Here is a 17,578-nt window from a genome sequence, read left to right on the forward strand (position 1 = left end):
GAGCAACTAAAGTTTCACGTTTCATGAAATTGGTTTCCTGAAACGGATTTCTCCAGTGTGCACCCTGCCTAACATGTATACAATTAATTATCATCGTGTAAAAAGTGTAGTGGAAACTATTACATTACAAACAAGTAGTTTGTTGTCAATGTACATTATTTAAAATGGCATGGATTTATTTTTTATTCCAAAAAATAATAAAAATGCATATATTTAGATTTGAGTTATTTAAACGTACGGAAGCCTGTTTTTATTAGTAAGTGGGCTACAGTTTTATGTTTTAAATATTCCAGTGTACAGTAGGCATTCAGTTTCATGACAGAATTGTTGCCAGCTACTAGATTAAGTATATTTTATCACTTCATATATTTTTCTTAAGCTTTCAAGTATGAAACATCAAAATACAAAAGAGAACTTCAACGGTAGTAAGTCATTGAATGGTTCATTTAACCATGCGTTATATAAATACATTAAATACTTACTTGGCTGTCCAAAAAAGTATGTATCTTCTCCTGAAAGAACTCAAGTTAATTGTATTGGTTTAACCATTGACTATTGTTTGACGTAGGCCTACTTCGGTAGCACGTTAGTAGTATTTTTATTTATTTTTGTTTTTTATTTAATTGTTTATTTATTGATTATTATTTTTTTAATTATTTTTTTTAACTAATTTATTTATTTATTTTTTGTTTTACTATAAAAAAAAAAATTAAAAATAGTTTTTACCAGGATATTTTTGTTGAGAAATAAGAAACCAATATTATGTTTTGTTTAAAATAAATAAAAAAAAATATTATATTGTTTAAGGCCACATAATAGTTTATCTATTTATTAAGATTATCTAATCAACAATGTTAAAATCTTACTATCCAGAACGGTGAAATACTAATGAAAATTTGGTTATTAAAGTAGTTGAAACAACACTGCAAAATGGAATCACAACAGAGTTTAATTATAGTAACAACAAAACCTACTCTTCCTAACAATAATGGCGCCGTTACTATCTGCATAACATGCTCCCCGCTTGCCAACTAGTATATTTACATATTCCCAAAGTGCTACTGATAAACCACTATTTTAAAATCATTACTAAAAGGTAAATAATTGAAGTTTAATATAATCCTTCACCTAATAACATACAAAATTTAGGTTTCAAGTCATAGTCAAATAAAGTGGAATGGTTAATTTTTGCTGTTCAATAATGAACTGCTTAAAATATATTTATTTAGCTACAGATTAATTTAAGCAGATTATTGATTCAAAGATAAACATATAAAGTAAATCTTTATGGTTAACTAGCTTTTCATAATCATGAAATATATTGGGTATTCCGTGAAGAATACCTGAGAGGCGAGAGAGACAATTAATGAGACCATGTGAGGTCTATGCACCAGTGCACCAAACCAAGAATTAACGAAATGTAATAAAATTAACTTAAACTTAAAGCAAGACTCTTGGGGACAAGAATCTTTGCGTTATAACATGCATGGAATGGGACATACTTTATAAGCTTATACTAAACAGTTAATATGAGAGATACTTGTACATTGTGATTGCATTCTGGACTAAGTAAAAACGCCTACAAATCTTGATTTACGTCGACTTCCTTATGTTGTCTATTTATTATTTATTGTTATATAAGTATTGCTAACATACAGATTTTTCATAGCAATTTCGTAGTCTTTGTGACAAAAAATGGGTTAAGAATAACTCGTACACAAAATCTATAATAATTATCTCCAAAATTTAATCAATAAATTCATCAAATATCTTAAACCAACTTTAGGAAATAAAACAAATTCACAAAAAAAAAGGCTGAGCGTTGTGTGGGAGGGTGTAATGTATACAGTTAATTACAGTTGACATGTAATAGGAGGGTCAACTAGCTGTTCATCTGAGTAGGTAGCCAATCATGTCACCTGAAAATGGATATGACATATTAGCGTAACAATCATAGTTTATTATATACATTTAATAACGAATTACGTTGATTTACTAAATGTTACTTAGATATTCACATTTATGACGATTTTTTTTTTGTTTATTAATCCATATTTTCAAAAGTAATTTAAAAAATACATTTTATGAGCATATACGTTGGTTTTAGGTACACTTCTAAAAAAATCATTTAGATAATACATTTTGAGAGCGTTATCATTTGTTTACGTATCACCTAAAACAGACTTAGCCTGTATAATACTTAATTATGGTCTACGTTTGTTTGAGTAAAACTAATTTGCAAAATTTGGTAATGTGATTCGCTTTGCAAACTGGTTGACATTACATATCATATATCTGAATGATATACCTTATTCATTGTTATTATGTTATTAGAACTCAAAATTATACTGCAAAATAAAATAAAAAATAGTTTTAAGTAAAACATTCTGGAAGGAAATTATTATATAATCCCATATATGTTTTACGAAAATATATTTTACAGATGATTATTTAGTTATTTAACACATAATACACAGTACATAATAACATAGAAAATAATAACACATAATAAAAAAAAAAATAAAAAAAAACTATTATAACTATACAAAACATTACAACAAATTTTATTTACATGAAACATAAAGTACAAATCCAAAGGATTGCTTGAGAATGAATTATTTCCTTTGAAGTAACCTATATTTCCTTATCTACAGGGTTGGGCAAATGTGTGGATACCCCTAGTTAACTTGTTAACGCGTTGCAATAGGAAAACCTAACTCGACAAATATTTACAACATAAGAAATTGCACTTTTTCATCAAAGTTACAACTTTGCCCCAGCCCCCAAAATGGGGTATTTTGGGGGCAGCCCCAAATTTTCAAATGTAAACACCTATAATGTGACCTCTCATTTTAAAGGGTTTATTAAGAGAAATTGAATGGCTTAAACCAGAGGTCAATATCGCACGCCTAATCAAAATGGCAGCCATTTTAATTTAACATGAGCAATCATGATAAAGTCTGGACACCCCCAGTTAACTTTATAACGTGTGGCAGTGGGAAAACCAAACTTGGCACATGTTTACAACATAAAAAAATTCACTTTTTCATTTAAGTTAGAACTTGTACCCGGCCCCCAAAATGGGGTATTTTGGGGGCAGCCCCAAATTTTTAAAAGTAAACACCTATCATGTGACCCCTCATTTTAAATGGTTTCTCAAGACAAATTAAATGGCGCAAACTAGAGGTCAATATCGCGCCCCTAATCAAAATGGCAGTCATTTTGGAATATCCCCTATTAATTTTTTAACAGTTTATAGCAGGAAAACTGAACACAGCATACCTTTATGAAAAAAGAGAATTCACCTTTTGGTCAGTATTAAAATATTTAATTTTTAAAGTTAACCGGGGGTGTCTAAACTTTATCATGATTGCTCATCTTAAATAATTAAAATGGCTGCCATTTTGATTAGGTGTGGGATATTGACCTCTGGTTTGCGCCATTCAATTTCCCTTGATAAACCCTTTAAAATGATGGGTCACATGATAGGTGTTTACATTTGAAAATTTGGGGCTGCCCCCAAAATACCCCATTTTGGGGGCTGGAGCAAAGTTGTAACTTTGATGAAAAAGTGCAATTTCTTATGTTGTAAATATGTCCTGAGTTTGGTTTTCCTATTGCAACGCGTTTAAAAGTTAACTAGGGGTATCCACACATTTGCCCAACCCTGTATAATCTATGGTTCTGAGGCGATGAATTGTCGCACATTGTGCTGATGAAAGTTTTGTCTTTTAACTGCCGCAAATGCAAAAGCAATTCTCCCAAGTACAATACAAACGACAACTAAATGGGAAAGCACATTCGTTTTAACTATGTACCATTAACCAAACGTATTGAATAATGATTACTTTAACACAAGGTTTACACTTGGATTTTTCATTACTGATTAATTACTTATTTTAAATGTAACTCTAGATGAAAATATTTTTTTCTATTGAAAAATCTGTTGAAATAATTATCTGTATTTTATCATCATAATGCAAGTTGTAACCTACAATACAATTGTATGGACTAATATTATGATGTAAATATAGTTTTATATCTTTTAATCCTATGCATTTTTTGCAGATATAATATCCCGAGGAAATATAAAATTTGTATTCACGTGTTATGCATACACTTTCATTGCTAGAAGAATTCTGAATTTCAATGTCATAATGCTCTTAAGCTCAAATGGAAAATAGCTTATCACAAAACATTGTTTTAGGAAGTCAATGAGTATACCGATTAAAAATAGGAAAGTACTCTAACCATATTTTCAAGCTATACTACTATAATCAGACATTTTATTTGTATTTTAAACGTTATTAAAACTCGGTTTTTAGTTTTGAAGATTTCTTTATACTCTTTATGAGTGTCACAAAGGTACGATTTCGCTTAATAAAATGGGGCGTTGTTTGTTTTATTCCACGCCGTTATATCCTTAGGAGAGAACCACTAAGCAAACATTTGCCCTTTATCCATACAAAGGCCTGTATTCTTTAGCCAGAATATACAAGAACGTAAGTGGTTTATAAATAACTCACTGTAAATTGTTATATACCATTGTTACTCATCTTACTTATTTATTAAAGCAATTGTGTCCGGTGAGTATTACAATGTTTTAGCATTGTTTTAATGGCACTAATTAAATAATATTAACAAATAGTATGTCACATGAATATTTGATATAGGAAGAGTTATTTCTAGCCAATATAAATAAAATCATTTAGGAAAGTACAGAAAATGTTTTAAAGTAAAAATTTATATTCATTTTAATGTAGGAATTTTACTTTGAACATTGCGTAAATTCTTGGTAATAAAATCTATTTCTTTAGTAATTATTGAATGATTGATATTTTATTAGGTATTTCCTTTAATCTTAAAATGTATTTTCCATCATCGATCTCTCTGCGTAGTATTTGTGGGAATCTCTCTATCTCAGCAAGCTTCTTCACAAACTAGAGAACTATTTTTAAGGTATAAAAGACGGAATGTGAACCCAAAATCAAAATTATTGTGTTTAAATCAAAAGACAGTTTTAACCAGCCTTAGATTACTAGGCCACTTCACGTTCTGCGTTTATTAATACTAGAAAATAAAAAACTGGCAATGTCAAAGTGAAGTGCTTTTAATAACGACTCCCTAAAATCCGGTTCCTTTACATGCAGTCTACCCGTAATAGAAATTTATCAAACTATATTTCACGCCCCAAAAGGTAAACAGTTTTGAATTGATCGAAGCGGAGAATAAAACGGAAATTTGAAGTGAAGTGAAAATTGTAAAAATAATTGGTGGTTAAAAAAAGGCTGATAATAACACTAAATTCTCTAAAAAGTTTAATATAGGCCCCAAACACGTGGATACTGTTTTCTTCATAGGTGGATATTATACAGTGGTTACAAAATCTACATAAAGTGTTCAAAAACGTGTATCGGGGGAAATGTGGTCATACGCAGGATGTCTCATTTGCTCTCTATGCGAAACCATTTACGAATCGCAGCTACAATGCAAGTCCAAGTACATTAGTATGACACTAATCCTTGTACACGTTAGCAAAAATCTTGTTAATTTATCTCAATACATTTTGGTGATAGATTAAGAAAATCTACGCTAAGTCAGTCAAATTACTTTGAGTCTTCAATAGTTAATCTTTAGTATATTAGTATCTTATTTAGTATCTTTAGTTATTTTTAATCAATAGTATCTTTTGGTCACAATCAATTGCATAGTTCAAAAAGGCCTTCGTTTTGGTTAATGTGAACATAAATACTCACTAATACTCAAGTTGTACCTAATCGTCATTACTAAAAAAGGGAATGAGTTTACAACATGTGGATACAATTTTCAGCCACACAACTTTTACTAATTTAATAATATTATTTTCTGAAATGAAATGTTAATATCTTAGTCAAATCGTTTGTGATACTCATAACACGGTTAAAGTAACACTTTAACCAGACTGTTAAAAGCCTTTATAGTGGATGAACAGTTTTAAATTACAAAAACTAAAATATTCTCTTTATTTTTTTAGGATTCAGTTAATTAAGTATCATGTCTAAATAAAAAAATATTTAAAACAAAAATTAAGTAAGAGAATGTAATAGTTCATATTAAATTGGTTTGTTGCAAGTTATATATAGTTATATATAGATATTCCAATTCATTATAAGCTTTGTGTGTATATAACGTTTCATAATTACAAACATACATATAAATCTAAGGGTATTAAAATATGTAAAAAAAAATACTTTAAAACTTGGTCTGGTTCAATGATAACTGGTTTTGTTGTTAGAATTAATTGATATTTTTACCTCGTCATACACCAAGCATTGTTTTCAAACGCAACTCCATTATGGATACGAGTGGAATCAAAACACAACTTTGTTTTTAAAACGCGTCATGAGCACTTCAGATAATAATTGCCCACTGCCCAGTCCCTAAACATGTTTTCTTGATCATCCTCTATAATGAATTAAATAATGATAATTATTATGCATTTGTTTATGCAGTTTTTGAGTATCACAAAAATAAAAAAAATAAAATTTTAGCTCTAAATGTAAAGCTTATTTGTTTCAGTGTACCGTATATCAAATACCTATATAATTGAAACCTATATCATAGAACATATATTTAAAAGTTATCAAAAATAACGATAATAAATAAATAAGCCAAGCTCAGGACTTTTGAATACATACACGTGTTGTTTATTACAATTGTATATTGACTACGTACTTTTCTTTGAAAACCAATTTATCTTACAATGATACTAAACAAGAATTATACACTGAATATTTACACAGTTATCGTTTATGCAAATCAAAATATCAATGTTTGAACCACAACAGTGCAATATTTGGAATTAAAATAATCAGCTGCACGCGATATGGGGATATTCTAAATTGCGTGTGATATTTGGCATACTGTATAGCAGTTTGAATACTGTACTAACAGTTGGCATGCAGTTTGGCATACTGTACAAAGTTAAATATAAACTAAACCTAAAGCTGCATTAGTCTAGTTGTAATCCAGAGTCAGAAAGGTATGAACAGTGCAAAGCCGTTGCAGTAGTAAGATCTCACTAGTTATCAGATCAATATATTAATTCTAAAAAATTTTGACATCTTTTATAGATACACCCGTCACTTCTTTGATGTGATTATGACTGAATTTATAAAAAAGACATTTTGTTGAATAAGTGTATAAAATAAATATAACATGTTAAGCACATCATAGATATACACGGCGACCCTTTAAAGTCAAGTATATTCTTTCATAAATAACATTCTTAAGTAGGCTACCCAGCTGGGGAATGCTGCTCTCTGATTGGCTAGGGGGCGTGGCCTAAGGAGGGGTGGGGATGAAATGCTGCTCTCTGATTGGTCCCCGCAAGAGCTGGGTGGCCTACTTTCTTAGTAGGAATTTCAAACTAAGAACAAAAGGAAAACAGTTTAAAACTTAGGAAGAAATAATGCAGCATTTTTATTGTACTATTAAACAACAATTTAACAAATTAATACTATACTAAAACTGATTCTCGTATTACTGAGTCATGGACATTTTAAATAACAATACCTAATTCATGCATTCTGTTCTGAAACAGACATTGAACTTACAGGAGTGGAACTGGTTGACCTCTCACTCTTAGTAATATCTGTATATAGAGCCCCTAGTGGGAATATTGAAACTTTCTTTTCAAATTTGGACCGATGCTTAATGTGGCTGACTTTGTTCAAAACTCCAATAATACTGGGTGGTGATTTTAATATCTATCTAAATCAAGATGAAATAAGAACGCATAGACTCGATTTTCTGCTAAAAAGTCATGGACTATTTGTGACGAATCGCTCTCCTACACGTGGCCCTGTATGCTTGGATACTTTTGCAACTTCGCTCGACACCAGAACCTGTATTACTTCTGTCGCTGACTCGATAGTGGCTGATCACTGCCCGGTAATCCTGGATGTTCCCACTCAATGGGTGAGTAACTCTGATTTTTTACCCTGGTTTACTAAGTACAGCAAAATTATAAGACCTGTTTGTGAAGATAAGTTTGGTTATCTTAGGCTATCTCTATTAAGTAAAGACTGGAATGCGGAAATTCAGACCGATGACCCATTGACAGCTTTTGACTCCTTTTTTAGTATTTTTATGGACTGTTTTGACCAAGTCTTTCCTCAAAAAATAGTGCCTAGACGTAAGCCTAAGCTTAAGCCTAAACCTTCACCAACTACTAAGAGTAAGCTAATCTGTGGTAAGTCATGGTACACACCTGACCTAGATCAACTGAGGAAACTCGTATTGGCTTTTAACGATAGACATAAGCATGCTGTTGAGGTAATAGATAGAAATAGGTACTTAAGCTTGTACATTAGAAGTAAGAGGTTGTATAGAGTAAAGGTGGACGAGGCAAAGAAACTTGCAAACATGACTGAGATTGAAGCTGCGAAAAATCCGTGCAAGGCGGCATGGAATTTGGTAAATCGTGTTTCTAAGCCAACCCCAACTCTTAAATGCCCCGCAAATCCTGATGAATTCAATGAACATATTCTGGGGGAAATTGACAAAATTGTTGACTCAGTAAACCCTGACAGTGATGTAAATACTGCAACTAAAATACCGGACAAGCCTATTATAAACTCTCTAGATAACTGGGCTTATGTAACGCCTCAAAATGTCATTAAAATAATCAAACAATTCAAGAACACAACTAGTCAGGATATTTATGGCTTAAACATCATTGTACTGAAACATGTTGCGGACATTATTGCTGATCCCCTAGCAAAAGTACTTAATCTTTGTATGTCCCATGGGGTTTTCCCTGATGTCTTAAAAGTTTCTAAAACAGTACCCATTTTTAAAAAGGGCAACCCTGAAGATGTAGGAAGCTATCGACCGATTTCCATAGTGCCTATGTTTGCAAAGATTTATGAGACTATAATGAAAACACAGCTTGTTCAACACTTTGAAACAAATGGTCTGTTTAGTGACTCACAGTATGGTTTTAGGTCTGGTAGAACCACAACTACTGCAGTTCTCAAACTTGTCACTGAGGTAGTCGATGCTTTCGAAGAGGGGAATTCAGTTGCACTCACCCTAGCTGACTTAAGCAAAGCTTTTGATTGCGTCTCCCACATTCAACTGCTAGAAAAGTTACATCTATATGGCGTTGGGGGGCCAGCACTGCTTGCCTTTAAATCCTACCTCCTAAATCGAAAACAGATCATGGCAGTAAAAGGGGCAAATTCACAACCATTGCCGGTTAAACATGGCGTGCCCCAGGGATCTGTGTTGGGCCCTGTGCTATTCTTGGTGATGGTAAACGACCTCGGACAGTTAGGCAACGTCTTGCTTTTTGCGGACGACACGACTATCTTTGCGGATGCAAGCACTCCTGAGGAAGCCAGAGCCAAGGCTGTACAGTCTTTCGAGAAAACCAAGACGTGGTTCAAAGCAAATAAGCTTTGCCTAAATGAAACCAAAACGCAACACATGACCTGCAGTCTAGCTCGGAATCCCATCCCTGATAACCTGCCTGAAGTAAAATTATTAGGCTTCATAATCGACCCCAAACTCACCTGGGAAAAACATACCATGAAAGTGTGCACCAAGCTATCGAGGACATTGCATCTCTTTAGGAAGCTCAAACCTATGCTGACAAAGCAATACCTACTGACTGTCTACTTTGCTTTGTTCCACAGCCATATCAGCTATGGGTTGGAGGTTTGGGGCCATGCAGCTGGATGTAAGGATATACTTTTGTTACAAAAGAAGGTAGTAAGACTTATTTCGTCCGCTGACTACCACGAACATTGCAGACCTCTTTTTAGTAAACTCAATATCCTTACAGTATACAGCCAGTACATTCTAATCACCCTAAACAACGTAAGGACCAACATCTCTAGTCTTGCATTGAGAGAAGACCAACATGATCACAATACAAGGTCAAAATCCAACCTTGATATCCCTTTCTGCAGACTAAACAAAAAAAAGGACAGCTTTCCTATGTTGGCAATTAGGATGTACAACCGACTGCCACTGTACTTTAAAAACCTTGAGGCCTCAGTTTTCAAAAACGAACTGAGGGAGTGGCTACTGGCAAGACCCTTGTACTCCCTAGATGAGTTTTATAAAATTTGCGTCTAACCTGCCGCCAAACTTGTAAATATGTATATAAATATTATTATTATTATTTTTATTTTGACTCAGTCTATCCAGCAAGAGCTGGTCAACGACGTCGAGGGAGTAAGTAAGTAAGTAAGTAAGTACCTAAAATAAATGACCACCCGACGTTTGTTATTCCGGATGACATTTGAAAAAGTATGTTTGATAGTAAAATAAGAGTAGAAATATGTAATAGTGAGATTATTAATTTACATATTTGTTCACTACAGTCAATTGGTGAACCAGGGTACACATGATTTTTTATTACTAAAATGAATATAAACTAAACCTAAAGTTGCATTAGTCTAGTTGTAATCCAGAGCCAGAAAGGTATGAATAGAAATATTTTGACTTTGCTGACGACTGTTCCTAACTCTAAATGACAACAACTAAACACAACAAATTTTCCATAAAATTGTACAGAGTAGCATGTTGAACAATCAGCTGTCTTGGAAAATAATTGTAGTGGGGATAATCTATATATATAAAATTCAATGTATGTTTGTATATTTGTATGTTTGTATATTTGTATGTTTGTCCTTTATGGACTCCAAAACCGCTCGACAGATTGTAATGAAACTTTCAGGCATTATTAGGTATTATTTAAGGATGGTTTGTGTGAAGTTTGGTGCAGATCCGTCAATAGGGCTCCGCCCCAGTGGCTCTGGAGTTTCCCATGTTAACCTTAAGAGTACTCATATTTAAATGGAATTAATGAATCTTAACAGCTGGTGCAACTAAACAATTTGATTCAGTGATGTTCAATAGCATTAAAAAGTTAATAGGTTTACCAACAGGGTGCAGCACTATATTTATTTTTAATTTATGAGAACAGCTAATTTGCAACCAAAAGGTGAGTGAGCGTAGCGAACGAACTTTAACCTGGAGGCGAGTTAGCGTAGTGAACGAGCTAACCTGAAGGCAAGTGAGCGCAGCGAACGAGCTCCAACCTAAAGGTGAGTGAGCGTAGCGAACGAACTTCAACCAGGACGTGATTGAGCGATGCGAACGAGCTCATCTTGAAAATGAACGAGCATGTGACATAAAACCACAATAGGACAGGACGACGTCTGTCGGGCCAGCTAGTGTAACTATATAACAACTGTGGACAACATACGATTTTTGTGTTGTATGCTATATGCAACATATGTAGATCCTGTAAAACAGCTGTTTTTTGCAGGTCAATCGAAAAGTTTTAAAATAACTTGGTTATTTATATAGGCTTAGTTAATTTAATGGGCTGTGGTTTAGTTAATTAAATTTTTAAACGCTTTTCATACAAGGGAGGTTTACAATGGCAAATTTCAACTATGGCTCCTAATATCACATTACCTTTTATATCTGGGAAAGTTTTTTTTTTTAAATCAAATGACAAAAGTGTATCTGGTTTATACACCACAGCACCACCAAAGTTCCGGTCACACTCCAAGTCCTACCAGAACCATCGCACTGCATGACTGACTTTGTTTTTTATCATCAAACGTATTCCAAAGAGTTTGTAAAGCAATCTAAACATTGAATTTATATTGTATTATTACATCTCATTTCACAACGATAAAACTCTTTTTGTTCTAGCATTGAGTTTAGTTTTAGTTTTCTAATTTTTATGAACCCTAATAATTTATTGCGTAGCTTCAACCATGCAAGGGAAATTAATAGAATAAGCCCAAATGATGTATCTAAACATATAAAATGGCACATAGTGGTATAAAAACGCCAAATTTGGCAGATTAAAGCAATCTTACATCAATCATGTGTATTTTTGTTGTAAAACGTTTCAAGTTAAAGCATTTAATTAAAATAATGTTGATGCTAGTAAAGTTATACTTAAACTGTTATATAAGTATGGGTAAAATTATATCCCTACAATATACACATGAGAAAGATTAATAGTTAAAATAGGCTACAACTAATCTTAAATGTCACAAACTAGACACGAAATGCTTTAATATTTGTTTACGATTTACCATATTTGATTGTTAGCAAGTTAGGCATCATGGTTAAATTCGGATTACTAAATAATACCGAGCATGGCATTGGTCAATAAGGTGTAGAGATGATTAGTTTTTGAACGTGTACAGCTTCCTGTACAACAGGTATACTTATTAATTTTGAAATTTTAAAAGTTATAATTGAGTACGAACAAATTAATTTAGTATATTAACCAGATAACATTTTATTTTAATTTAATGTATTATTATACAAATTTTCTCCCTAAGAATATTAGGCTGTGTACACATTATTTTGTATTTTAAACACAAAACATAGTTCAAAGTAATGAGTCAGGTGATATAGGACGTGGTCAAGGCAAAACCAATTACAGTCCGATCAGACCTCTAGCTCGCCAACAACGGGTTTACGGTTACATTCCGGTGAACTTGAATGTCCCAAAAACTGCATTAACGGTATTTGGTAAAAATAATGTATCATCAAAATACAATACAGGTATGTAAAATGTGTTTTAGGAATGTAAAATAGTTGAGTGACAAGAAACTGTACTACGGTTAAGGGTTTTATACCCTATAAAACATTTTACGAAATGACAGGATTTGTATAAAAAACTTAATTAAATTAAATTCACTTACACGTTTTGACAGTTAGCATATTCTAACTTAAACCTGCATTCGAATATTGAAACCCCACTAATGCTTTAAATATAAAATAAACCTAGACAGAATAAGTCAGTAAAGTTAAGTACAAAGAGTTAAACTCCTTTAAAACTATCACGATAGGTTTTACACTATTTTATTGAATTTATAAACATGAGAAAACACTTATGAGTTTAAAGCTGTGTTTGAAATATCGATTTTATCGATATTAGACATTAAACTAACTTAAGTATGTAGAAAACACTTTGGTTGTTGATACACAACAAAATTTAATAGTAGTGAAATTCAAAGCTATAAGTATTGTGATCCAACCGGCGGCGTTAAAATGCCCCTGTGTTATACTTAAAGCCAAACATAAAACCTTTAACAATGATTCAGATTTTTACGTGCATTTGGCTTACAGTTTATCATCAAATGTCTTGGTATTGTAACTAGAAATAATATGATATAATATCATTGGGTTTATGGGTTAATGTATGTTAATAGATGTTAATCCATAAAATACGACAAACCACTTACTAGTACACGCTAAGAACATGCCACTGCAATTTATAAATATTAAATTACTTACGGAATGTCTAAAGTTCATTTTGGATTGTACTAAACCTATCAGCACCACTGAATCAGTTACTAAGTGCAATCTAACCAATCTGGAGTTCCTATCATGTGTGCTTGACCCAGTTGTAGGCTCAACCACGTTGACAGTATAATTTTAAAACATTAATGGACGATTACGATTCATTATCCATTCACAAATCTGTTTTTTGGATATTTTTCCACTCACTCTGGTTACCCTATGTACAATTAGAATAGTTTTATTATTTGTTTATCTTGGTCCGCGGTATATTATGCGCAAGATATTTTTTTTAATTGGCCTTTAATAAAATGGGTATACAGTGCGTAACAATAATTATAATTGCTGAAAATATTTTAAATTGGTTTTACGTAAGTCTAAAACCTGGGTCAAATTAAACTGACATTAAATACCCACCACACTTTTAAAGGGGCATATTTATTTAACTCATAGTTTTCAAGAACAGTAAGTCATTTTCACGGGCTATTTTAGGAGGATTTTATTGGTTAAAAATAAATGTTTCTCATTTTGGACCCCTCGAAAAAAGTTCTATTCATTTATAAACCATTTTGTAGAGTTTGAGAAAACAAATGATGTAGTGTACTGAACGTTGTTGTATGCTAAATGGTTACAATAAAGATAATACCAAAATTGCATACATAACAAAATTTCCATGTTATTCTTATTGAGGATAAATAAACTGTTGTGGTTGATTGTTTATCTTGTATATTTTCGTCAACATTTTGAACAAGTTTTAATAATTTGATTCTAAACTATCGACGTTTTAATAAAAACACATTCTTTGACCTTCCCTGTAGCATCAAACCTAGGTTATCATTTAAACTACTATAGGAAATCAATCTGACAATTTTAAAGGAATATAATAGTGGAAATCCAGCCAGGCAAATGGAAATTCGCTCAGTCCGCAGGTTTGCTGTGGAGGTATTTCTTATTATAGATTTGTGGTAAAAGAACTCTATGTTTTTATAAAAACTTATCCCCGTATGTTCTGGTTTTTTCATAAATGTGGGTATGGCCATTAAAGAATCGTTATAGTTAAAGTTTTTCCAAATGTGGGACCATAACATGTATCACATAACCATTTGTGTTTGTCTTACTTAAGGTAATGGTTTGAGCTTTAGAATGAAACGCGAAATATGTTCAACAAAAATTATAACATACCGTACACGTTGTGTACGTTTATACGTTTACTTCTATCATTCAGTAAATTATATTATTAATCTGATGCGCAGGAAAATTTTTGCATATCCCGATTAACATCTAAAAAGCAGTAAGTAACTAAAACATTCGATGATATCCTACTTAATCTTCTTCAATGAAGGATAATATTTACTTTCTGGTAGTGTTTTTCAAATCGTATAATCGACATTATCTTGTAAAATAAATGGTCGCTTTTTACGATATTCATATTGGACGTTTTAAAACTAATATTATGAAGAAAATAAATTTCAATAATCATCTAGTGTCATTTAAACAGATGTACCAACACATGTTATGGAGTTGAATAAGATTGAATCAGTTTTGTTTAAATATCAAATGTCGATATGTAATTAGAATTCAAAATGTTGTACCAGTAGTAGTTTCAGGCTGTATTATGTTTTCTATTTGTTGTATTATTTGTTTATATGGTATTACAAAACTACTTTAAAATTATTAAATTATTTTAAAATGTATTTTCCCATTGAGTTATATCAACTTTAAACCGTTATTGGGTTAGTAGTAACCATATTTTAGGGCAACAAACAAAGTTAGAGTTGTCGTTAAGCTGATATCGACGTAAGTTTGATATCTTGCCAATAACGTAAGGATAACGATATTGACTTCCCTCGTTGTTCCAGATTATACGGTGGAAACAAAGGCCATTATAGGTTGTCTTAGCTAGTGCTTGCCCTAGCAATATACACAGGAGTTTAATAGTGACTTAATTTTATGTTTACGGATTTCACAGTTGGTATTTCATGTATTTATTTATATATAAGGGATAGTTTGCACAATTTTACATGAAAATATAATAACCATAAAAAATAAATTGGAAAAATGCAATATAACATTATAAAAATATAGCAATAACAACGATAACGAGAATCAAGCAAGAACAATGAGGAAACGTTAAAATCAGGTACTTATGCAAATGCAAACCTGAATTTGCCACCAATTAATAGAACATGTTAATATGCAACAACAATAAATCGAGTGACAAAATATATATAACAATGACAATAAAGCTATACAAAGACACATAACAATGATAAATATGAACATAAGTGTGTAAAAGACATTATGGTGAAGTTTTGAATGCAACAGCAACGATAACAGATATTTAGGTAATTGCCTTGGAGAAGGATAACCTGCATATTGCACAGGAAAACACTTTATATGGCACTTTATAGGCACCAACATTCAACTGACATTACACCAGAGATACTCCTCTAAAATGACAATGGGGAACCACATAAGTCGACCATAGAAGTCACCTTTCTGCAACGCCTGAGAAGCATAGATATACCACTGTTAGTTGTGAGCATATCCATAGCCGTCTCTAGTAATATTACTAGAGACGGCTATGGCATATCTCGTGTTCCACAAGGTATTAGTAATTAGTGAAGTCTATATCCTGATGGTTATCACTACACTGGTTTGATTTTATTGCTAACCAATCTCTGATGTATTGTATTTGTATTTAATTGAATTATGAATATTATACATCTATTACTGTAATGTTTAATGGCTGAATTTTGAATTTCAAATTACATCTATTAACATTGTGGTTATTGTTGATCAGGTGTTCAGCGAACTTGAAATGTTGAGTTCGCAATTCCGGTTCGGGGAGGTGTTCGTTAAACATTCTCTTGAATCAACGGCATTTTCATTCAAGACACTATGTACATTTTTGGACACTTGCTGCATGATAACTTGTATACTCCGGTGTCAACTAGACTGTTAGAGACTGTTGATTTTGAAGAAGTGGATTTAAAGGCCTTTCTAATTAACTAATAGATTGCAGGCCAATGTTATATTGTGTTTTTTAATTAGTTTTTTTAGGTGTAGTGCAAACTGCTGCCGTATTGTATGAAGACGAAGTACGTATTGAATGTTACTGTGATTTAAGAACCGTTGCTACTAACTGAGACACTAGTATTGATTCAACAAAACAGTCCAGCCGTGGAATCTTCACCACAACTTTCCACTCAAACTGATTGTATTGTGTAATACTATACAATATGGTTGAAGTCCAACAACAGCTTTGCGATGCGATATTTTTCTTCCTGTTTTTATCCATTGTAGTGGAATTAGAACACTAGTCTATGGATTAAATCCACTGTATGTACATGTATTTCCAATTATAAGTTAGGGGAGGTAATTAAAAAAACCTGAAAAGATTTTTGTTTAAGAAATGTTGAATGACAAAATCCTCGATGGCGTCCCTACTTACATCCTATTGGACACTGGAAGTTCTGGACAAGAGGTTTGTTTACGTACAACTAGAGTCAAAATTTACTTGTTCGCTAATTAGCTTGTTACTATTTTTATATTAAAATTGAGATGATGTCATAGTGTTGCTTAAAATATAAACTTAGCTTCCATAATTAAAAGGTTTCTGAGGAAGGTTTCAAGCGTTCGACTCACGGTAACGGTTGTTGGAAGACAAGACCAAGAGACGGGACGAGACGGTTAAGTTTTGAAAAACGATGGATACGGAAAAAAAGAAATGTTGAACGGCAGGTTCGCGCGTCACTCCATGAAGCTGTGGCGTTTGCGTCACAATTCACATGTGATGCCTAGATTTGTATTGTTCTTAAATGTGAGAATTTCTATTTCATAATGTTAAGCTTAAATGGAAAAATAACTATATCACAACCACTGGTTTGGGTGGAAAAAGGTGCTAGTGGTAGTTATGCCGATTAAAAAATAAAGAAACACAATTGAAATATATTTCGCAAGCTAGAAAACTAATATTAGATATTTTATTTCTTTTGAAAACGTTATTAAAACTCTGTTTTTATTTTTGAAGTTAGCTTTATACTCTTTATGAGCGTCATGAGTGTCACAAAGGTACAATTTCGCAAAAAAATTGAGCTTTGTTTGTTTTATTCCACACCGTTATATCCTTTGGAGAGAACCACTAAGCAAACATTTGCCCTTTATCCATACAAAGGCCTGTATTCTTTAGCCAGAATATACAAGAACGTAAGTGGTTTATAAATAACTCACTGGAACTTGTTATGGTAAT

The sequence above is a fragment of the Macrosteles quadrilineatus genome, unplaced genomic scaffold (assembly GCF_028750875.1).
Source record: "Macrosteles quadrilineatus isolate MER2022 unplaced genomic scaffold, UCM_ALF_1.0 Scaffold_4__1_contigs__length_99947679, whole genome shotgun sequence".
Classification (NCBI taxonomy): domain Eukaryota; kingdom Metazoa; phylum Arthropoda; class Insecta; order Hemiptera; family Cicadellidae; genus Macrosteles; species Macrosteles quadrilineatus.